The sequence below is a fragment of the Melospiza melodia genome, chromosome 5 (genome assembly GCF_035770615.1).
Source record: "Melospiza melodia melodia isolate bMelMel2 chromosome 5, bMelMel2.pri, whole genome shotgun sequence".
NCBI classification, from domain to species: Eukaryota; Metazoa; Chordata; class Aves; order Passeriformes; family Passerellidae; genus Melospiza; species Melospiza melodia.
In genome coordinates, this window is record NC_086198.1 from 14,682,237 (window position 1) to 14,707,307 (window position 25,071).

The window sequence follows — 25,071 nt, forward strand, 5'->3', positions numbered from 1 at the left end:
GCGCTCCCCGCGGCGGAGACACAGCGGCCCTGCGCCCCCCCGGCTCCCGGCGCAAACAGCCGGCTGGAAAGGGCAGGGAAATCCAGCGCGGCGCGTGAAACCGGCAACAGTTCAGCAAGCCATCTACAACAACCTGGTTTTTATAGCAGATACGCGAAGCCTCACCCCCTTACATCCTCTAAATGCTTCCAGGTGGGAAGCAAATCTAATGTGTTGCAAAGTTTTGTTTTGGTTTTCTTGTTTGTTTGTTTTGGGGGTTTTTTTTGGTGTTTTTTTTCCTACTGAGGCAACTCAGAGCCAGTGGACAGTAGCTGAACAGGGACCTTCTAGGGTGGCTCAAGCCATTCCTTAGCAGAATGAACATTTCACCAAAAGTAACAGAAGCAAAGTTTTGATATGCACCCCATGAAAGTCCATGCCTCAAAGCCCCCAAGTCACCTTCAGCCCCTATTTTCATCTATTTAAAGGTCTAGTGCCCTGATTACATTCAAGTACCAAAGGCTTGAGGAGTCACCTATATTTTTGGATACTTCATGGCTTTTGCGTCAGGACAGAATAAGATTCTTTTCCCAATAAAAAAATCAAGCAAAAAAATGGTGGATAAAAAAAGTTTTGCTATTGCTTAAAATTAAAGTTTTATCCGTATGTTCTTAAAAATAACAAGTTTTATTTAGTTGTTAGTTTAAGCAGAGGACTTTTTCAAGCTTTTCTACTGGGAACAATTTACTCTGCTTGAACAATGAGACTCTGAACAAGGCAGCTTTCACTAAAGCATCGGTGAATCAGTACAGTGAGTCATTAACAAAATAAAAACACCATTGTAAACGCTCTGACTAAAAGTCCTGAGCCTTGTCACTTGCTCAGTTTTTCATCTTAGCACAATCAGGACTGTGCTGATTGTCTACTCATTTGTACCTGGATCCAGGACTGACACAACTGGACTGTTAAAGCCAAAAGCAGGTGAATGATTAAAAAAAATCCTCAAAACAAACAAGCAAACAACAACAACACCAAACCCAAAAAACAAGGCTGTGTAATCAGTAGAAGCAAAGGAGGAAATTATGAATTAATTTTTTGTGTTTTGCCTGTGCCGTCACAATTCCTTCCATTAGTTGTGTAACTCATTGAATAATTTCAGTCACATCAGGTAGAGATCCCAAAGGTATTATATTCCTACAGCTTTTGTGGAAAAAAAGGCAGCTGTCCAGATGAGTGAAATACAATCCAGTGATCCAAGAGGCCACACATGAACTCAGCTGTACTATTAGACACCAGGGCACCCCACACAAACAAGAAGCCTATGAGAATAGATTTCACGTGCCCTACGGCTCTGCTGCTACCAAAGTTGGACAACTTTGGCTATATTCTAGCATTTTTCCTCTCTTCTGTTCTCTTGTCAAGGTAGAAAGCAGCAAAATACACAAAATGCACAGATGTCAGCTGAAGCAAAATATAGTATTTTTTGAAACAGCAATAAGCAGGGTTTGGTAACAGTTGAGTTATTCTCCCATTTAGTAAAAAACAAGTGGGGTGAACTGACTACCTCATGTTCTTACTGATATTTCCCATGATACCAAAGAACCTGATCCTTGTAGAGCAGACTTACAGGTTTGGGGACAGAAATTATTTCATGGGCCACAGCAGAGTAGTCTTTGTGTGGTTTTCTGAGCACGTAGGTCTCTCCCCACTGTACAAGGACAAGCTGAATGACTGTTATCTTTGGAGTAAGAACACTTTTTTCTGGTGAGACATGGTAATAAAGAGAAGAGTAAGTGGAAATAACCACTTTCAGTTTGTGGTGCTTTTGCTGACTGAATGTTTTTTATCCCAAAGGAGCAAATGTATTACTTCACACTGATCTCTCAGGTGGTCTTCAAGATATCTGTTCTCTCAAAAAACCAGTTCATTTGCATCAAAGGTAGCTTTCACAAATAGCAATTCCTCAAGAAAACCTCAAGAAAATTCAAGATTCAAAAACAGTAGATCAATTTTAAATTGATCTTCATTTTTCAGGCTCTGAGGATCATCCTTACTCACTAACTTTATCTCCTTTTTTTTTTTTTGCATTTTTCATTTCGTCTTTTACCTCATCCTTATGAGGTACCAGTATCCTACTGTCCATACACAGCTCCTGCCTCCAGGCAGGCCAGCTGTATGTCCCCCCACTATTGCCTGGATCTAAGGCATTGTTTGATGCTCACATTTTCATCTCTCACTCTTTGTCTCTGTGAATTTTGGGGCAGTCAAGCCCCATGTTCCTACTGAGCACAGGGATCTTGGCTTTCTGGAGAAATGGAGATGGAAAATATTCATCACTTTGATGGTGAGAAAATTTTCTCTAGAAAGCTTCATCTAGGAAAGATTGCAACAAAGAACAGATCAGATAGGAAAAACAACTTTCTAGGAGCAATTTGTCTTCTCAGAAAAATGGCAGCTTCCATTTAGGATATTTTCAAATGCCTATACAAAACTACCCTGTTATTTTCAGCAAGATCAACTATGTTACCAATATTAGTAGGACAAGAGTGGAATAGGATGCAGCTTAGATACTGATTATGCTGATTATGTATCTTTATATGTAGATGCTTGAAAGGTTTTTTCAAACCCTTAAAGCAAGGGAAAAGTGTCCCTCCTAAGTCAGTGACAGACAGGTTGTGACACACAGGAGATGGCAGAATATGTATCTCTCTTGATCTGAACTCTGCTCCCATCTAGTCTAATGTGGATATATTGGAAACACTGCATTGCAAAGGTATAGTTGAAACCAATCTGGTTTCCAACTAGCTTTTTCCAGCTTAAATATTGAGAAAGTGACAAGTGAAAGGTCTTGGTTTGGTAGAGGATGCACTTTCCATTTAATTTGAATCTGTGAAATTATCTAAATGATAGAAGCTCAGAATGGTAGATTAACAAGCCTGGGTCTCACCAAAGGTATATGTCCACCTTTGGTTTTAACACTAGACCACTTGGTGTAGGACCTCAAATATATTTATGCAGATTTCTGGTCAGTCACAACTGAAGTTCTAGATGAGTCTTCTGATGCAAACAAGCTGGCAGGCATTGTACTGATTGAAAAACCACAGGTCTGATAAACTGAAACAAAACTATCCCTGGAAGAGTTCAAGGTGAAGTTTCAGTTCACTTAATGAAATAAAATAACATAGATTTTGGCACTGACAGTAACTAATTTTTAAAAGACAAATTAGCTGTGACATTATAAATCATTTATCACCAGCATTTTAAAGCCAGCACATGGAACAGCTGCCTTGGGTCTGGGTTCAAATGCTAAACTTCTATTCAGTAGGTCTGGCCTCACGTATTTTATCATAGCACTCCAGCTTGGTGGCCAGTGACTTGAGTTTGGCAAAAGCCTGTCTCCCTCCAGAAAGACACATAATTGTTAGCTGGTCTTCCAAACAGACACCATGTGATAATCCTTTGCTGCCTGCTGCAACTCTTAGATGAGAATGGGGCTGTTTCAGTGCTTTTGGTATTGTTTTCATGATGTATGTGTTTTGCTTTATAATGTATCACTTCTCTTCCACAGAAAGAAAAATGCAGCTCAGCCAAACCCCAATGCATGGTAACCTTGATGTCATCATTGGAGAAGCCCCATGGCTGCTTCTGTTTTCACTACTGCCTGCAGTAGCCCCTGACTGTCCCCAGGAAAGAAAAAGGGAGAATAAGCACAACTAAGCCACTTTTCCCATCAAGTCTCACATCTGTCACTGCAGGGATCTGGGCTTGCCTGGGGCACATGAACTTACTTGGAGCACATCGGTTATGGAGACATACACAGCCTGTTCCCTTCTAAGTGAGATGAAATGATGATTCCTTTTTCCCACCTGGAAATCCACAGAACAGGAGTTAATGGCTGGATACTTCATATTCTTTAAACAACTATGCAGTGCATATGCCCCAGTTGTTTTCATCAGTTGTTTCAATCAAATATTAGAAGAACATAATTTCAAAAGACAAACATTAGACTGTTTTCAAAGGCCCCTGTTCGCCTCTGAGTGCACCCTCACACTTTTTACCTCACACTGAGGCACTTGCTGAACTCCCAGTGAACAGATACAGTTCATTGCCTGACTCAAAGCTGCCCTGTGAAAAAATGCATCTATTTGCTGCAAACTGAGAGAGGTGAATTAACTCCTCAGTGTCCACTGAGTGCTGCAGACATTATGGACTGGAGCAGGGGAAGAAAGACAACTACAACCAAATGCTCAAGGCTTCTTATAAAAATACACCATGGAAACAGCAGGTAAGCCCCACACTCCTCCTGACTGTAGTCCTACTTCAAGGTCTTCAGCCACACTTTTGTGGCAATTACATCCCTTAAATATGGGCATACACTCAGTTTGTGCCCAGTTCACGCTTCTGCTCTGCACCATAGTTTGCTACTCTGAGGCTCCTGTAAAATTGTACTGTCTCAGTATTACTGTTTTTCACAAACTTCCATTCATGTAAACTTCCTTTCAAAAGCAAGTATCCTGGAAACACTGGTGTAAAACATTTTCATATGTCTGCATTCATGAAAAGTTCTGAACCAAAAGTAATGTGCCCAAATCCCTCTTTTTGTTTGAAAACATCATTCATCCAAGAATCAGAAATGTTACCATGTGACTGGTAACACAAAGAAATGAGCACATGAAGAATCACAGCAAACAGTTCAAAAGCAGCTCTGGGCCTGAAGTTGGTTCACAAGATATTTGTTGAACACTGGACACTTTGTTTGCCAAGAAAAATAGAAAAGGCTCTATTTTCTAAAAAATACCCCCATGCTTATATATTTCTTGGCTTAGTCTTTCTCTGACCTTGCCTGGAGCTATTCCCCTTCACAGCACACAAAAACTAGTATGTGCCTGGTTCACCCCTGGACCTGTCCTACTTTCCTGCCTTCAAGTACAATAAAGAGAAAAAAGAAAGCATGTTGAGACCTTTGCACTGAAGAACCTGAGACTCCAGGGGAGAACAAAGAGCCCCCTGTCTCTCAGACAGCAAGCACTGGGCTGTAGTGAGAAACAGAGAGTAGGAAGAGAATACAGCAGGAGTAAAGAGCTCTGGGGAAGCTCTTAAGGACTCAGAGGCAGGGAGAACAAGCATCTTAAATGGCATGGAACAGAGAGGTTCAGGAGGATGGGACATGAGAGGCCAGGAAAAGAGGTGCCTCTAGGATAGGAAAAGAGTCGTGGCAGAAATTTGATGAGCCTGTGAATTTTGTGAGTGAGGCAAGGGGCACGGACAACAGGGAAAAGCTACATGCCCTCCCTACACAGGCATGAGCTGGACACTTGGACTAAGGATGAGGGGCCAGAAGACACTACAAGCCAGAGTGAAAGGCTGACAGGCTTGAAGCTGAGCAGAGCTTTGGGCAGGAAGGGAACAAGACTTTCTCCACTGAAACTACCCTTATCTACATACCTGCATGCGTATAAAAGATGCTGTCCCTGCTCCATCCACATGAACACCTCTTCCCACTCCTGCATCCTCTCTTTTGCAGCCAGAGCCACATCAGTCCTGGCCCACATTTTCCCATCTATGTATTGGAGTGTGACAGTGTAACATTTTCTATAGCCAGTATGATCCAAGGAAATGTTTTGCTGTAGCTCTGGATCCCAAACTGTATATGAGTGTTAAGCATAGATTTCAAAGTGAAAGAGAGGAATGGGCATCAGGAGAAAATTACAGGGAAAATAGAGAGGAAGAGACATCTCTTCAGACAGACGGTCTCAAGAAGACAATGTCTCAAAAGTGCTGAAGGTTCAGTCACTGCAATGCTGGAGTTGACATTAACCTCATCAAATACTTATCAACTTTCTCTTACACATTTGAAAACTAATTGAAAAGAAGGCCAAAGGTATCATGCTAAAGTTAAACATCCCAGTCAGAAACAGAAATTAAATCACACATATGGGAAAAGATTCTAATTCTCACAGTCCCATTTCAGTCTTTAAGTAACCAGCCTCTCTATCACCTTCAGCAAGAGTTTTGCCAGAATAAGACCTGCAGAATTCCATGCCAGGATATCAGTATTAAAAATGTTAACTTTTGACAGCACATTAAGGGATTACATTAGGGAGCATTAGGTAAAGTGTCAACTGAAGATGCTGCATAAGATGAAAGATGTCAAGAAGAAAACAAGCCACAGTATGATTTCATTTAGTGAGAGAAACTGCAGTGCACTCCCTGAATATTAACGGATACAATGCTTCTCAGTTTCACATGCTGTGAACGAGCCATGATAAGAGGAAAAGGCTGATGACAGCCGTGATAATTTCTTTAGACAGAAGCAACGAAGAAGAACACAGCAAGCTACCCCCTTAATTAAGAACATTTTATGCTACAAACTAAAATTGCTGCTTTATTAGACCTTTGGGCAACTACACAGGCTGAAAGAAGGAAACTGAAATACATAAAAGCTTCTTCATGGTAGAAGAAACCATGGCGTCTATTATATTTCCTGCCTACTTGAACACATACAGGGATACAATTTGCTTTCTGGGCCAGAGAGAGGTGAGCTAGAGAGAGAAATGAGCCATCTGGAGGCTACAATTAATATACCAGTCCTGTATGTACCCTAAAAGAAGGTAGTTTGCACAAATGTGCATTTTACACACTATCAAAGCAAAGCAGCAATGCAGAGAGCCTGTTCTGTAAGCCAGTAATTCCAGTAAGAAGAAAGTTTAGGGCTTGCCAATGGAGTCCAAGGAAACATCTTCCCAGCATGAGAGCAGAGCATAGCCAGTGCAAGGGCTGGAATGCCACTGAAGGTTGTTTCTTTCAACATTGCTGGCTAGCACAGAGGCCAGATATGTCAGACAGGAGGGAGAGGAGTCAAAGAACCAGTGGAAACTGGCAGATACTGATGATTTAAAGGCAGCACAGCCTTTCACTGCCATTCACTCTCTGTCACAGGCAAAGAAGGTAGGAACTAATCCCTTTTTTCTCTCTTGACCCAAATTTTCCGTTATATTTCAGGCAGGCCACCCTACAGAATGAGATCTGTTGCAAATACCTGGCTGAGAGACTTCCTCTATTCTCCTGGGGTGAATTTTGCACATGAACTTGCCTAGCAATCCTTTTCTTTCCTAAGAGCAGGTAACTTCTCCAGGTAACACCACCAAATTAAAATGCACACACTAGAGGAGGATCCTCTGCTCCTAATGCATGAGTGAGATCTGGGTACTACAGCCCTGCTGCTTTTGTAACAGAAAAGGCTGCATGCTTAGAGTTTTTCATTTTTTCAGAACCAACCAGTATGTTCCACTTTAGTGGCAACAACATCCCTTACCTAGCATCTAATACCTAGCAAAAGGGATCTGGGGATAAAAAAAAGGCCACAATGAAAGATTTCAAGAGCTTTTATAGGCATAGGTAAAATCTGAGGATATTAGTCAGCTGGTTCAGATTTAAGAGAGAAGGCAACTTACGCAAGGAGGCTAAGGAGGCAAATTTCAGCATTTATCCACATGGAGACCTGAGTTCTGATAGCGAGTGATTTTACAAGGAAATCTATCCAAACCTGACAGAAGGCTGCCATTGCTTCTTTCACATCCTCAGACTGTCTCCTATTACCTGACAGTTCAGTTTCCTGGTCAGACTCAAACAGCTGATGGGAGAGAGACATGCAATATTTCACTTACAGGCTGTTCCTTATCATAACCTTAATTGATGTGTGTCAAGCATATAAGGCATATTAGCAGAGCACCTGCTAATAATAAAACCTGAGGTAAAAAGTACCCTTAAACTCTTCTGTTTTCACTAAAAATCCAAATGCCCAGTGTCATGAATTAGAGCTCCAATAACTCAAAATCCCTCATAATTTAGAGAGTTGTTCCTTCCAAAGATATTGATCCATTCTGGGAGCTGGTCTGACATTCCCAAGGGCAGTGTAGGGGAAGTACAGTGGATCTAATAATCTGGTTACCATGAGTATATTCGGGAAATACTGGTAAGAAGTCAGGGTTTCAGTCAACCCCAAATGAACACCTTTCATTAAGTTCTGAACAATTGAACAATAGCTATATTACAAGTGTGCCTGCAGACCAAATACTCAGCCACAGGAAATTGCTGGCAAATGCACCTACAGAAGCAGAGGAAGAAAATGAGCCACAGTAAGCAGTTCTATTTCCAGCTTCCTTGCCGATTTTATCTCCTTTTGTAGATTGAGCATGATATGCTTCTCTGCTTGCCAGGCCATCTGAAAGCTTTGTTAATGAGTATTAGTAAATAACTCTGTTTTCACAAACTGCCTACTAGCTCAGAATCAAAAAGTGCAATTATAGCTTGTTCAGTTCAGAGCAGTTCTTTTATGAAGGATGTTGATTCAGCACCTTGTTTTAGCAAGCCCTGTAAATACATCTTCAAAATTATCTTTCTGGGAGGAAAAAAAAAATCAATTTTAATTTTCTGCTTGTTTACCCCAATGCAAATCAAACAGGCACAGTCTGCCCCTTCAGAGCCAGCCATGTTGTGCTGAGCTCGTGATGCACAAGGGATTTCTTTCTTTAGTCAAGAGACAGACAATGTGGTGAGCATATTGATTCCTCCTAATTATGTACTGCAAGGGCACAGCAACAATTCCTAGGTGTGTGGTGTATCTCATGGCTTTCATTTAAGTCCTGAGATCCTGCTTTCTTAATCTATAGACAAAAACCATCTTTACTAATCAAGGCTTAGTATCTATCTGCTGCTTAGTGTAACTGACTGAAACACTCAGGCTTGTATTCACAGCCTGGCACAGAAGCAGCTTATTGCAGTAATTAGCTTTAATTCATACACTACCACACATGCACTGTACTGCTGCAGAGAAGGCTCAGACTCAGAGCTGAACAACCATCAGCATCAAGACCCACCTAAAAGAACTAAGTACAACAGCTGCCTATCATTTGATCTGTGTTATTAGAAAGTTTCTGTCCACCTGTCTCTTAGCCACTGCTTCCTAAACATAATATTGCTTGAGTGGCACTCTGCAATCCACAGCTCACTGAATGATGCAATCATTAAGATCCTATAGGTGAGTAGGATTGTTGAGCCAAAAGTTTCCAGGCTGCACCAGGGCTGTCTGTGGAAGCTGTGCACTGCCTAAAACACAAGCAGCACAGCAGAGACCAAGGCACAACCCCAGAGTACATCCACAGGGGGCAAGCTAAACAAGCTGAAAGGAACATGGCATCAGGCCTTGCTTTGGACTTGCTTTAAATTTTTTTTTTTTTGGCATGAGCCAAAGCTAATGAAGATCTGACTGCAACTTATTTCCTGTGATTTTAAACAGAGGAATAATGAACATGCTTATTTACAATGACAGGCACCTTTCTCCCCCTGAGGTATCTTGAACTCACTGAGCCCCAGTTATCACATGAAACCTACACACAGACTTGCCTAAACTTCAGCAGCAGACTACTTCTGAGATTCTGTATGGTGGCCAGCTCTGACACAGACATTAAAACTTAATTTGCTGGTGTAAATGGTAAAAGAGAAAATCTAAAAAGTCCATAAATATATGCAGTGCAGGTATAAGTTGAAGAATACTGCCCAAAAAGACAATATTTGAGTTCAAATTCTGAAAATTAGAAAGGGTATACTAAATATGCAAGAAGTCATGCTCATTCCATCTCTACAATCTTTTGCTCTGTGGAGCTGTGAACAATTCCCAATAACAATTCCCAGTAAACAAAGAGGACTGAAATCTCTGACCATGACTTTCTTTTTCTACTGCTAGGTATATATCTTCAAACATGACAGCACCTATCAGCATTTTGGGAAGCATTCATTTTATAGTATCTCATTTCCAGCCATTTCACACTTTTCCAAACCACACTACTCATGACCTTGCAAAAATTGCTGGTGTTTAAAGTGAGACTGGATGATCAAATATTGTAAATGCATCTAAAAATATGAACCAGATGCAGATTAATTTAAGTTGTGTGTATATATATGTGTGTGTGTGTACAAAAAAACCTCAACAACTTAGTAAGTTTAAATGGATTATGTCCTTATTAACTTCTTCCCTTTTGTCTTCCAGGAAGGTCTCATTTGGCATTGAAATCGTGTGGTCCTTGCAGTCATGACACAGCATACAAAGTAGCTGCTCTTTTACTTCAGACAGAGGAAAATGCTTTAAAGCTGCCTCTCTGAATGACAGCACCTACCTGCCTTGCTAAAACATGCCCTTAGTCTTACGAGAAAAGCCCCAACAAGACAGAAGGCTACTTACTAATGTTCCATAGAGTCCAGGCGGGAGAGTCGGAGGCTGAAATTCACTGTGCCTCTGATGAGAAGATTTAGCTGCCTGCAGCATTCAGACAGTTGGTCCCATTAGGGCCATCGGGCGGCTGAGTTAAAGGGTGGCCGTGCACAAACATAAACAGCTTGTCAGCACAAGCCAAAGAGGCGGGCCAGCCCTGCCAGCCACAATGCGAGCCAATGATTAGCTCCTTCTTCGCATTCTGGGTGTTCAAGATATTGGGTTTCATTCTTAAGCAGGGGAACAAGAGGGACTGACTGGGAAGGGCTAAGGCTTGACGGTTTACTGCTAGGCATTAAAATGGTTAAGGTAGGAGGAAAACCAAAAATCAATAGATCACTTTGGGAAAAGCACATTATTTGCTGTGTATTCATATAAACACTTCTAGGGAGCCTGCAGGCACCTCCAAGGCACACTTTCTTTTAGGTCAATCAAACATACAAGCAAACAAAAGACCTCTAAATTAAATTTAGTTCATATTCACTGTATAGAAGTTTCACTTGCAAAGTCTCTAATTTTAATTCTCTCCATCCTTTTTCTTATTCTCATCCTTCCTAACATGCTTTATCTGCTTTATTTGCTGACAGTGGCATTTCTCACTTCTCTGTCACAAATGTCTTACCCTGACCTTCTTGACCTGACCCCCCAACCTTTATTGATCCCCCTATGATTGCTTCTCTTCACCTCCATCTTAACTGCTTGCTCTTTGGGTCCTGATCTCCTGGAAAGAGCAGGGTCACAACAGAGGCACCTTACAGTAAGGTTCTGTGAGACAACCAAATTGATCTAGCAAATTATTGCTATCAAAAGAGGAGGTGCTACATCTGCCTTCTCTTCAGCACCACACTGTGCCCTTCTTGTCTGTCCCCCCATCATTCAAGAAAGGCAGTGTGGCACAGAAGCAAATGCTTCTCAGTCAGTTTACTAATCTTAACACAGAGACAAAAGAGGTATTGCATGGAGTAAATACTCCCTGAAATATAAGCTCCTTCTGATCTTGTCTGAGTCATCTATGTTCCCACCTGTCTGCCCAGGTTCCTCTCTCCCTTTGTTGTTTGAATTGAATTGTTCCTAGTTAATTGAATACCCTGCTTACAGCTGCTGATCCCATTTCATCCCAGCTCTGTCCTACTTTCTTATGCCTCTAGTTTGGCTGTGAGGCCTGTCTGCCACCAAAATCTGTCTCATTAAGTGTTCTATAATGACTCCCTGCATAAATATCATGCTTTGTGCTTCAAGCCTCAGGCTCTTTGAGCTCTTTTTTGCTATCCTCCTCAAAAACCATGCCATCTTTTTGGCTTTCACTGTTTTTTTCTCTGACTTTTCTGATTAATTCTTCTCTCAGCATCTACTCCTCCCTCTCTCACACTCCCAAAGGCACCCTACTTCTTGTTATATTCTATCCAGCTTTTACTATTTCCTTGTGCAGGCTCCTGTACCACTGACTCATGTCAGTGATTTACGAGCATCCATTTGTATTGTTTAGCTTTATGCTTTTCTCCAGTCTTATATTTCACCCTGTGTTTTAGGCATATTGTATTAAATGCCCTGACAGCTTTTAATTTTAAGATCCTTTTTCTGGGGTCGAATTAAAGCGGTGCAATCACACTACATTCCTGCAGTCTTGGCACAAGTCATTTCTCTCCCTCCCTGCTTTGCTAAAGGAGCTGAACTCGCTGCAGCAGCAGATGCTGGAGTTAGCACCTCGCTCAGACAGGCGGGGTGTCGTAGCTGAGCTCTCTGGCTTCTGCTGACAGGCTGCACGAGAGCTCTGGCACAAAGCTCTGCATCACAATTATCACAATGTGCTCAGGTCATGTTTGCAAGTTTTTCTTCACAGTGAGACATACTAGACACGTTCTTCAATGACATCTCAGATCCTGACACAATTGCACAGCTCCATCAGCTGCCACCCAGGGACATAACATACATTGCCTCTACTCTTGCTGGATTTCTCACTCAGTCTGTGCTATCCACACCAATATCATTATTTTACCATAGCTCTTTTCCAGTATTTTTAACCTGTAAATCTCTGCCCAGGTCCACCATGTGATCACAGTCACAGTATATGATTCATTATTTTGATTCTTGAGCCTAGAACTTATTCCCAATGCACCTGCATTGCTTTCCACAAAAAATTCAGCAGCTGAGGTAATCTTTTGTTCCATACCACAGCCACATTGCCTGCACCTCCATGAAAGCTGTGCTTTCATGTCCTGAGCTTCAAGGCCTTTTCAGAATTTCTTCTTTCTTAAGGATCCACTCCCACATCTCTCTTCATCACAAAGCCTGGCTTTTCAGCTTTCTCTCTTCCTTACAAAGCTCTCTTTTCTTACCTTTTCTTCTATGCAGAGAATGCCCTGCTTCATCAAATCAAATTACCTACTTTTCTTTCTCTTCTACAATCTACGTCACAAAATATAGAAATAATGTATCAGAGTCAAAGTAGGTGAAAAGTCACTCCAGAAAGAGAGATGTTTCATCAGAGTATATAAAATATATGTGCTATAAATCTTCTACCAGCAACTATATACTGCATGTTACTGCGCCTTACACTGTTAGATTTTTTTATGGAACAGGATAGGCATGAAAAGCTCTTGATGGATATGGATCAAGTGCCCAAACACTGTACATGAGATTGTGAAAAGACTGCTATGAAAAGACTGTTTGTAGATGCACAAGAGAAAGCAAGCTAGCTATTGCATCTCTGATTCCCATGGAAATTTATTTAAGATGCTAATTCAGTGTAGCCACAAATAAAGAAACAAAAGAAAGAGCAAGAATGAGCTGATTTAGTGGACTTTGTTGAAAAGGCACACTTTAGACAAAGTCATCCTGGGTACAACTCCTGTGACTTCAATCATAGCATTATGCCAAGGATGAAGCTGCCTCTTTGTCCTTAAGCCTGGCATGACACAGGAAAAGTGTTACCAGCACTGCCAACAATACTAACCCGGCACCAGCTAATAGTGATGGCCAAGCTGATTTAATAATTTACTTTTATCAAAAAGGTTATCCCTCTCTCTTTACTGCCATTCCCAGTTGCACAGGCCTGTATCTCTCTCACACACTGTTGCAGGAACAGTGTGAAAGCTCACAGCCCAAATTTGTCTTGCTGGATATGTCTTTCAGACAGGTTAATGGTCTGACTCAATACCCCTGCCATGTTAGGCACCCGAAGTGCCAGTGGAGGGAAACAGTAATCATGTTTTAGATAGAGAGGGCAAAAGGTGGAGACCAGAATCACCATCTTATTTTTCATATGCAAAAGATGGCTGTCATCCCCAAGAAGCTACTGTCTATCCTGGGGTGAAACTTAAAACCATGACCCCCACACCCACACCATTCACCAAACACAAGATCCCAAAAGCTGATGAATTCCTTCCAGCTCAGCATATTCTATGATTCTATGATATGATTCAGCAGAACTTTGCCCACTCCCTCAGCTGCAGACTCCATGGGTGACATTTTGATTCTGTCCCTTTCATTTTACCATCCATGCATCTGGCTCCTATTATTCATTGTTTGCTTTCCAAAACTGGGGTTTTTTTTACTATTTTGCAGCCTCAGTCCACCCTCACTCTGCCCTTTCTTCTCAAAACATGCTCAGCTGGATGCTATTTTGCCTGTTCTTTGCATCTCCCTTTGGGGCCAACAAGGAACCTCAGGCCCCCTGAGGCTCAGGCTGTCCAGTTTCTGTCTACATTGCTGCTGGGAGGAGACCTGCCCTGATTCTCCAGCAGAAGCCACAGATGCTGCAGAATGGAGTGGAGTGATGTTTTTGTCATGTTTTACTGGCCTGCTTTCAGTTATAAAAAGAGTTACAAGTTATTCCCAGAAAACACACCAGCTTAAGCAATGGAAGACTTCAGATAGTGACAAAAGAAGTGAAACTGTGTAGCTGAAATGTCTCTTTCCTGTTAAAAACGAAAGCAAAAGGCAGAAATGGGAAGGGGAAGAGATCATGCCCAGATGCACCACACTAACATATGAATCTGCAATCAGTGGGAACTTGGGTTTAGTCCCAGCTCAGACCATGTGCATTTTGAACTTTGAGCTCTTGGACCACTTCCTAATTAGAGAGCAAGTGACACACTGTGGAACGATTTAACCCTTTGGTAGTGCCTCCTGAGGTGTAGCAAAAGCCAGAAGAGACTGGGGATGTGTCTAACCCCGGAAGCCACAAAGACTACAGGATCTATGCCTATGCTCCAAATAGACTAAGTGAAACAACTGCTGTCAGCACCTCTTTTCATGGCTCCCTACACAGAAAGGTCAGGCTTACAACTACTCCTTCCTGTGCTGCTGAATGATTGCTGGAATCTCCCCCTAATGTGCCAGCTTTCCATCCAGAATCTGCCTGTCTTCAAGACAGAATAGTTCCTTCAACCTCATCAGTAATGCCACACCAAGGATCAGATCAAACAGATACCTGCAGCAACTTAATAGTGTAAATAACACCACACTGAACCAAGAGACCTCTTCTCTGCTTAACAGGAGTGGAAAAGCAGCAGAGTAACTGTAACTAAAAACACAATTCTAGCATTAGGAGCTGTGTGGAAAGAAACTAAGGTTATACAGCTGATGTACATCAACAGCTGTCATGATTATCACGGGTGTTCTAGTTAGATCTGCACCTGTGATTTCATTTTTTATATCTCCTTGTAATGTGGTAATAGTATGTCTTACCTATTTCACAGAAGTTCTGTGTGCATACAGTTACAGTTCTTTGAGGCTCTCACTGAAGACATTTCAGACATACAAACTTTTTATTTTCACAGCTGACTTAAGAAATATATCCTTTGAAAGCAAATAAACAGAATAACTACTTCGGCAAGATAAGTGTTTTTTAAAATTTCCTACCACCTCAAAGGTCACTCATTCAAAACACAACACAAATGCACTAATAAAAGGAGATATACCTCCAAAAATCCATGGACTATGGGTAAAGATTAACTTTGGCACTGTAGAGCACAGTAAACCTACAAGTTTAAAGTCCATCTAAGCAAGTTTTCTGCCTAGCTTCTTTGTGTCCCATTTCCTAGTGAGAGATGTTTCACAGGCCTCAGTTGTCACAGAGTTCAGAGGAGGCCTTTCAAGTACAAACTACGGCTCTGTGACAGCAAGGTAGCAAGAAGTGTCAAAGCTACTTCTGAAATATCTGTCTAATGTACATGCTGGTAAAGCAGGAGAAAACTCAGTCAAGAAGCAAAGCAAATTAGCCTGTCTTGGGCACCATGCTGCCATAACTGGCTTATATATTCAAGCGGGCTATAAGCTACCTTAAGCCTTGCTATACTACACTGCAGGCATTTCTCAGTTAAATTCTGTGAATTAGTCTAGACTCCACATTTAAATTTCACTGTTGTTATGGGGCGATTCATGCACTTCTAGAAGGGTTTTGCAAATCATGCTGAAACATTCCTTATCTCTGATTAGGTTTAGAGTAAAAAAAAAATATTTCAGAAGGACAGATGCTTTGGCTTTGGAGCAGATCTATGTTCAGAGTGTCAGGTATGCTGACAAAGAGCCAAAAAATAGGCACAGACCCAGCAGCACACACATCTATCCTAATTTCAAATTACAAGATAACTTGTCTCCAAGGAATGCTTTCCTATATAACAGTATAAACATCTCCAGTGGTATTTTTGGAACTGACAAATTCCTTATTATGAAAGGCCTTTGTCACAAGAAAAATATCACCTCTCCAGTTTCTCACCCCTCTGTGGGCTGTGTTCTTGCTCAGACAGAAGAACACAAGGGAAATTTCCAAAAGAACTCTTTTGTGAAGACCTTGCTGTTATACAACAAACAGACAGCATTAATTAGAAGACTGCCTTCAAGATAGCTGTGGTTCCTGCTCCCATAAGAAACCCTATTCATCGTGAACTCAGCAGTAAATATTCCACTTGCTTCTTTGGCACAGAACCAAATTCCTGCATCAACTAGAGCAAAGGATGCTCAGAGACCAAGAGGGATTTGCCCATCACAGGAAAAATGCTCAGATTAGCGATGCAGTGACCTTGGTTCAAAGAAAGCACTTTAATACATGCCTTTCTGTCAAGCATATGAGAACTCCTGCCGATTTCACTGTCACATCAATGAGGTCAGCCACGGATTTATTCAGGAACTAAAAGGAATTAACTCCCTTCACACATACACACCCCCTGAATAATGGCCAGAGTGGTGTGTGCCCAGTGGTGCAGATGTGACTTGTCCCTCCCCTCTCCCAGTGTGGATCAGGAGTTTACCTCTCCTTGAATGACACTACTGATGCATTTTATGCCTTCTTGTGAATAAGAGTGACTGGGGTACCAAAAAACTGCTATACCTAAGTTACTTCTATTTCCCTTTCTACCCAGCAAGCCTAGACAAAGCGTGCCAGTTACCAAGCAGGTGGAAACGCTGAAATAATTTAACTGCTTGAAACTGCAGAGGCACAACAAAGGTCAGAATCATTCATTTGGACACAGAAATCCAGAGAGAAAGTGGTGTGTCCTATATAAGCCTGCAAGCAAACACAACAGGCCAAGTTTTCAGTATTCTCATATAACAAGCTAGTAAGAGGAATTTTAATGAATTCCAGGTGCTCTCAAGTCAAGTTCCTTGTGACAACCCATCCCCCCTAAAAAACAGGGACATACTAGATCTCAAGCAAAGCTCTGTTATAAAGGTATTCTGAGCAGCAGGAGAGGAAAAGAAGACTTTAATTTTAAAGATACTACAAACCTCAGCCATGCAGGAGAACTCAATTAAAAGCTAAAACTTTTATCTTTTACCCCTTGATCCAAGTAGTAAAAAGGCTAAAACTATCATGTAATCAGAACCAAACCCCACCCACGTCTGGATTTAATTATGCTGTGCCATTTTACAGCAGCCTAAGAAAATGGAACTGGGGGTCAAATAATCCTAGAATAATTCTTCAGTCAGTCACACATATAAGAACCTGAGTAAGAATGGATAACAGACAACATCAGCAGACTGAGCATACAAAGATTCTAATTAAAGGTAAGAACAACTACAAAGAAGTTCATAGACAAATGGCTCTCTTCAGAGTGACAGCACCTACCAAAAAAAATTCTGTATGGTCTACAAAATTCAAGCAAACTTACAAAACTAATGCATACTGAAAGGATGGAGCTCTGGTCAATAGCTGCTCACTGATTTGAAAAGAAATTGAATTAATAGAATTCTAAAACTCTTCAGAAATACATATTTTTGTATGAGTTCTACACGTTTTTAAAACAGATTCTCCATAAGAAAGTATTTATATGAGATTGTATGCTTATATAGCAATTGTAAATTACAAGGAGAAATCTACATAAGAACATGCTTTTAATTAATTAATATGAAAGTAGAAAGGACATATCATTTAATTATTTAGTATTATGAGTATACAATGTGAGTATAAAATCAACCAAAATACATAATTTTTAATTGAAAGCAAAACATTCTAGATACGTTACTTGCAAATGTTAACTGGGGAGAAGAAAGTCTTTTGAAATATTACCTAGCCAGCAAAGAAGCTTGGAGATACTGTATATTCTAGCTCAAGCAAATAAATAAAAGTGTATATGCAAAAGCAATGCAAATGCTACCCAAATAAGTAAGGGTTTCCTGAAGATACATAGCACGAAATTAAATTATAATTTCTATAACCTGCATCCAGTATCACTATGGTACTTTTATTGCATTATGAAATCAGTTCCATGTCAGTCTGGGTTTTTTTTCCTATTCAACAGAGCTTTTTATGAAAAAAAAAAAGGGCCACTTCTTCCAGCATGTATTCTTCTTATTGCTCTATTCTGCCTCATTCCTTTAGCAAGGATCCCCTGATCCTATTAAAACAGCCAGAGCTGCCCAACTGCACCACAGTGCTCCACCAGGGCCTCTGTGTTCACCCAGGCTGCAACATGGATTAAATTATAGCTCACACACTGTGATTCGATTTTGCATGCAAGGAACAAAATCTGTGTGAGGTAATACTGCACAGTACCCAGGGTCTGGATGAACAGCAGGCCTTGAAACTTTGTGTGCATTCACTTGTGTTTTTCTGCCTGCTTGTCAAGGTCAGCAACATGGCACATTTAAAGGAGGCTTCTTGCATTGAAAAGACTTTGTTTGCTCTTGGTTGCTTTCCGACTCAAGCTCAAGCTGAGAGACCTCACAGAAGGAGGCAATGATTATTGCATTGTAATTGCTAAAATTCAGCAATTGCTCACATTCATGCAGTTATTTTAAAGCTATATTTCTTGGTCATTTTAAGGTCAGGTCAAAGACATAAAAAACTACAAGTCAGCCAGAATCTTATCTTGAATTCATCCCACTGGCATCCATAGATATGATGACATCTAAAACTCCTTGAGATTCCAGAGGATTCAAGAACACTGGTGTCTACAATACAGGTCACATGCATTCTGAAAAGCAAATATTCTGCAGAGTCAAAACTCTGTTTAACTTGTGAATGAGGAAAAAAGTTAAACCTTCTCAGCAGCATTTCAACTGAAGATGGTCCAGTCTTTTTTCCTTTCCCTTCTTTCCTCCTCCATAGCAATTTCAGACTCCACAAGAAGTTCCAATGTCACTTTTGAGAAGGGGAAGAACCCACAGAGATATTTAATATCATCCTCAACAGAACAAATTACCATTAGGGGTGTTTTTCTAAGAAGTCTTGCTACAGCTATACTTAGGAACTTCCTTGGTACACAGAGGTACTGAATACCACGATGTTTGCCCAGAGCAGAATTTTTTGTTGATTGTGCATTTTAATACTATAATCTATAAACATGGTAATTTTATATTTCTCCATTAAGTGACCCTATTTCAGCTTTTAAGAGACTGACAGCCTTTACTGGCTAGCATGAAATTTTTCATGCTAGATGTCTGCCTCATTAAAAAAAGAAAAATCAGCCAAAATTGAATTGTTTCTGAGAATAAGATTAAGAAAAATCAGGTCACTTTGTGTGACAAAAATTCAGGTGTCTTTATTTGAGAACTATGAAAATCCTCAGCTTTTCAGTAGGATACTAAACAATAGGGAGAGGCTTTAATCCAGACAATGAATTTTTAACATCACATGAATATGCACATTAACCTCACTGTGACCCAATGCATACTCACTTGGGAAATGAATTTTTTGGTGATACTGGCAGCCTGCTTTCTGTCCTTTCCTAGTGCTTGTGTAGCATCTCTTAAATACAAACCTTGCAATAGAGGACAATATTAAACCACATACATCCAATCCACTTCAATGAAAGACTAAATTCACAAGGCACTGAAGGGAACTCTGGTAAGAGAAGTATTCCCATGGGCAGCATTCTCAGAAGACATACTGTCTTACAGAAACTCCCCAGTATGAAATCCTGTTGGTTTTATTGCATACTGTACTATTTCCTCACTGTTCCTTCCTAATTTCAACTATGGTAGCCAGCTCAAGACCTCACTGTGGTCAAGCAGCATGCTTTGCAGGTGAGCAATAGAAGAAGGTCTTGGTCCAGATAAAGCCAGTGGAATCTATTCAGTGAATGATGCCAAGTGAACAGAACAAAGAGACTGCCCTGTCACTGTATTTCCCCAAGCTGGCTCTTAGTGGGATCATACTTTGGCTATAGCAAATAAAAATGACCAACAATTGTTAGCAGCAACAATTAAGCCATTCATTGTGACTCTTGGGGAATGATGGATGGAGTTTCTTGTACCATCCTCACCCCAGCTGCACTCTTTGTCAATTCCTCCTTCATGGAAGTTGTGTGATTTGAGCATCTGTTCTGAATCAGATAAACAAAGTGCTATGGACTATGGTATTACACATACCCACTGACAAACAGTCCTGTGAAGAGACAGTGACCCACTGGCCTAGGGAATTGCCCTAACAGTGACAGGCAGCCCTATACCTACTTTTAATCCCCAAATCTGATAAAAGCAATCAGCTGAAGTGATCTCTTTATAAAGGCACTATATTAACACCTTTATTTAGATAATTCATCAGAATCCCAAATGACATAGTGATGTTGTACCACTTGTTGCTCTGAAAACACTCAAACTTTCCTCAGTGACAGGGGGAAGAATATTTACAGGAAAATGCTTTCTATATGATAGGATCAGAGTAGGAGGGGGTCTCTGTTGCTCAAGGATCTAAGCTATTTTTTCCCAGCTCCATAAATCAGAACATCAGCTCTGGTTTCTGCTAGAGTTAGCTGGCTGAGCATCAAGGAACATCAAATAGAGATTTTTGCTTTCTGCTCTCCATAGCACTTGCACTCAGATGGGTCTATCTGCCCTCACATCTTCAAGAATAAAGCAAAAAAAAACCTTTCAGAAAACATTTCAAGCACAGAACTATTTTAAAAAGCATTACTGTAAGCCAATGGTGAGGCCTTTTGTTTTCCCAAAAGTACAAACTCACACTTCCCAAAAAACAAAAGTGTTTTACATGGTGGTCCTCCCCTACCTACACTCTCTGATGCTGAACAAGCTATGAACATTTCTGGAAAAGAAGTAATTAACTGCAAATATGATTTCAGTGCATGAACAATCAAGGTCAGAACCAAAGCAAATCATCACGTGTCTCCTGATAATTACAGTGAAAATAATTACTTATTTCCTCATCAATAATTATTGATTCCTAGAAGACCTCTGATGTCATAGCATGTTATTCATTATAAGCATTATACAATGGCATCTATGTTACAAGCTTCACTATGTTTATTCGCAACATGTTCTCGAAAACAAAAGAAAAGCTGAACAAATTCTCAATTTCTCATTTTAAAGCATACACTATTAATTTCATAGAGAAAAAGAGTACTTTGGCCAATCCACCTAGTAGGGACACTGATGGCTGGAAGCCCATTTGGGGTAAAATGTTGCCATGGGAATATGCAGTATGAGTTGCATTCACTTTTAGGATGGCTATATTTTGGCCCAAGGTTAGTAAGCATATTGTCCTGGGAACTGCAAACATACTAAAATAATTTGGCTGTTATATAACTCTTTAATCAATTTTCAGCCTCATTGCTTTACTTTTACATAGCAATTACTACTGACTAATTAAAAACTGAGGGCCACACATACTGTAACAAAGCTATGGCAACCTATGGATTTCAGGTATGTCAGTAGGGCAACACTCAGAATGCCAAGGGAGTTGATGTCAACTTCCTCTTTCAGAAATGTAGCCATGACATCCCGCAGGATCTACTCTGCATTCTGCTAAAATCACTTATTTCAGTAAACCTCTTTCCAAATAACAACAGAAGCTGGTTGATTACAAAGTATTCAACAGAGGTAGCTCAAGATCAGTCTGCAAACTCTCTACTTTCTTAAAAAGGGCCCTTCAATTCCCACTGAATTGAAGAGTGGGGGTAAACAGAATAGCAAAAAACGGAAAAAACAGAAAAAACCCATTTTTCAATTGCTCCTCTAGATAGGTAAAGGAGACTCAAAGGTACTGAAGCCTTTAAATTAAGACAACCCATGTTTCAAAAAGACAAACAAGCTTTAGTGTTTTGGTTATTTCTGATTTACTATCTTTAAAATTAGGTCATTACTTTTAGGAATGCTTTGAAATAAATGAATGGCAGGAGAGGATTTCAGAATGTTCTTAACAGTAATCCATACCATTCCTGGGGTTAAACTGTTTTGTCTTTGACCTTCTAGTTTATCCCTTTGGGAATCACATTATTGTCTCATAAGAAAAGAGGTACCCATCTTAATATTCCTAGCCTAATGACTTCTGCAAAATCCTTTTAAAATACTAACGAGATTGAAATACTACTGTTTTATCCATCCAGATCAAGCTGGATTTATGATTAATTGCATGCTTGCAAATAATCTTTCAGACTTTTATTCATCATTCCCTGTATGAAAAAAGAAAAAGTCAGTTGAGCAGTACAACATCCCTTCATGTTTGTTAGCTTGCATTTGTGTAAATCCTTTCAACTGCTTTATGGAAGGAACAACAGTGACACTGTCAGAATAAATTTAAATTTCATTTTTAATATGTCACTAAAGTGGTACAAATTGTGGTGTCAATGCAAAAAGAGATATCATGAATTATAATTTCAAAATTAAATATAAAAATCCTAGGAAATTCAAAGTAGAATATCTTTTCAACTGTGATTTGGCCCTCTGGGATCCTTCAGATTTTTTATTCCTGCATATACAACTAGGTTTATCACCTCAAAATAAAAGTGGCTCTTAGAAATCATAGTTGTTTATGTGATGCACATTTCCAGAAAGAATAAACTTGCCTTTGGGCTCAGATATGTTGATTACATTACTCAGTTAAGTTACAGCTTGTATTCACATGCTACAGTCTTGCTTTGTGAAAGATGATCTGAAGAGTGTACAAATTGAACACAAAGTACCTTCAGCATGAAATAGTGTGTTTTAATGGGGCTTTGTGAACTACAGAGTTGTCCTGACTGATTTCAGATGGCAGTTTAGTCCTAGTTTGTGAGTATCAAAACTAGTGTGTACCTTACACCATATCATCCAAACAAAAGGTAGTAGAAAAGGTGATGTTAACAGATGCGTGACTGCTCCTGAAATCTGCTTGTAAGATGGATAAGGAGCAGAGTGATGGGAGATTTGGTCTTACAGGAAATGCAAATGAATATTCTCATCTGTGAGACTCTCATCTCACCCATATTGTGAACCTTACTGTCCACCCCAAATCACAGTACATCTTCCATGAGTCAATTAGTGTGTGATGGTCATGTGTCATGCTGCTGCTACTTCATGTGAATAATCAACATTGAAATTTAGATTCTGTAAATAATCAAAAGTAAACATACTTCATTAAACTTAATAATGAATATTATTACCTTAGTAATTAAGTTTATCATGAATCTTATTAACTTAGTAATTGGCAATAGCATCTTAATTTTAAGGAAAATCTTTGTTGGTGGTCCAGAAATATTTTGTAATTATAACCATGTTTTGGTCAGTTGAGTTAATTTCAATTAATATAATTCATTAACTTAATACCTAAATACTAACAGCCTAAAGGGAGATACTTTCAGTGAACCAGTATGACAGCTTTAAAATAAGGTCACAGTTAAGTGTATGTCATTCCCTAATTTTAATTACTTGTAATTTCAAGCCTATGTCTAAGCAAATTCTGGTATCCTAAAGACCAGTTCAGATAACACAGTACCAACATCTGTGTTCTGAATGCAGATAAAGAGTCAAACAAGAAAGGTAGTAAGTGAGTGCAAAGAAGGTTTCAATTTATTTGTAATAGAGCTTGTAAGCAGTCTGGGGGCAAGGATTTCCTTCTGTTTCTGTACAATACCTAGCTCAGTAACAAAAACCAGTATCCCTAGATGCTGCAGAAATAGCAAAGAGTAATAATAAAATAAATGCAGAATGAAATGATAATGCCATTGATGCAAGTCAGAATTTCATATGAGCTATACTGACAGATGTTTAATGAACTGCACTGAATCAATCTGACACTGCACAGTTCTTGGGAAACAACCAAGTCCTGAATAATTTGATTTAAAGAAATTATGGCTGCTGCAGTTATTTTTCTCAGATTTTTTTCTTCAAGCAAAGCTCACAGAAAATAGCAGCATCCCTATTTATTTTTTTCTTTAACGTTATCAGATGATTAAATAGATTTGGCTTATGTGTGGCTTCTCATTTGAAAATCAAAATCCAAAACTCAGCCTAGGTATCTGAGCTATGTTAAGTTACATTAACTGATGCCTTAGCTTCTTTTTTATTTTTCAACTAAATGAGCATAATGTTGTTCTTCCTAACAGATTTTTATATCTTAGTAATTCTCAAATAACAGTAATGTTTGTATGAAAGCAGGTAAAATTTGGAAGAAAAGGGAAAGGAGAAAGGAAGGGAAGGAGGAGTTAACTACTGTAAGATGTTTATGGAAATTTGTCCTTACCTAGTTCATTTGCCTCAGAATTCTTCTTGTAGGGAATTAGGAGAAAGGAGAAGGGATCACAGAATACTAACTGGAAAGAAAAGACCAACACAGATACATAGCCTTTCCTATACTACAGTAGAGAGAAGGTGATCATGGAATGCAGTGTTCCCAGTTTTAAAGAGCAGAGGGGGGAGGAAACACTTCCTCTATGAATAGAAGGGAAGAACACAAACAAAATTTTTAAAAGCTGCTTGCTTGTAGTAAGACAAAAAACTTGGAGTGACATAGAACTCCTACCTTGAAACAGGAGGAAAAAAGGAAAGAAATACTGGAAAACACTATTTTCCTTTTTGGTGTCTTGGTAAGTAGCAATGGATTTGGCACTACTAAATCTAAATATTTAATGCTTTGCAGGGGTTATCCGTGTTGGCAGCTCACCCTGTGCTTTGCAAGGAGAATATTGAAAATTCTCTTGAACTGTGGCCAGTTGCAAACCGGCTGGACAAGACTGGCCTGGAGCAGTTACTGGTGTTCCCCTTCCTACTCTCCAAGAGAGGTCAAGCACAAGGTGAACAGGTTTGTTCCCCGATCAGCCATGCACTCTGCCTGCCTTTCCTACAAGCCAAGGTTTCACACCTCCCAGAAATATTTATGCAGCAGGGCTGAAACCACTGAGGTACCCTATCAGTGTCACTGATCTGTTACCAGGGGTAAAGGTATCTGAGAATCTGACACACCAGTGAGCACGGGAGCGCTCACACCTCAGTGCCTTCAGACAAAGTTACAAAGCATTGATGCATGTAGTAGCAAATGAGATTTCAGCTCAGGGCTGCAGCACCAAAAGCTGCAGGGGATTGCTTAATATTCGGTGAACATATGCCTAAAAAGTCAGTGCACGTGCTATCAGAATTTCAGCATCCTGTGCACATCAATGAACTTT

At 40.0% G+C, this 25,071-nt stretch overlaps 1 protein-coding gene across 19 annotated transcripts in view; it reads right to left on the bottom strand.

The window, feature by feature from the left end:
• TRIM2 (tripartite motif containing 2) overlaps positions 1-25,071 on the bottom strand; it is a 108,685-nt gene that overhangs the window by 60,034 nt on the left and 23,580 nt on the right. For 3 of the 19 annotated variants that reach the window (XM_063156348.1, XM_063156346.1, XM_063156357.1), the window contains exon 2: positions 3,768-3,845. The exons of 12 other annotated variants lie outside the window; for them this stretch is intronic. The gene's annotated coding sequence lies outside the window, so the exon portion shown is untranslated. Of the gene's footprint in view, positions 1-3,767; positions 3,846-10,219; positions 10,362-25,071 lie in introns of those variants that run through there. 4 more of the 19 variants (XM_063156360.1, XM_063156353.1, XM_063156358.1 and 1 more) reach the window with 3 other exon arrangements.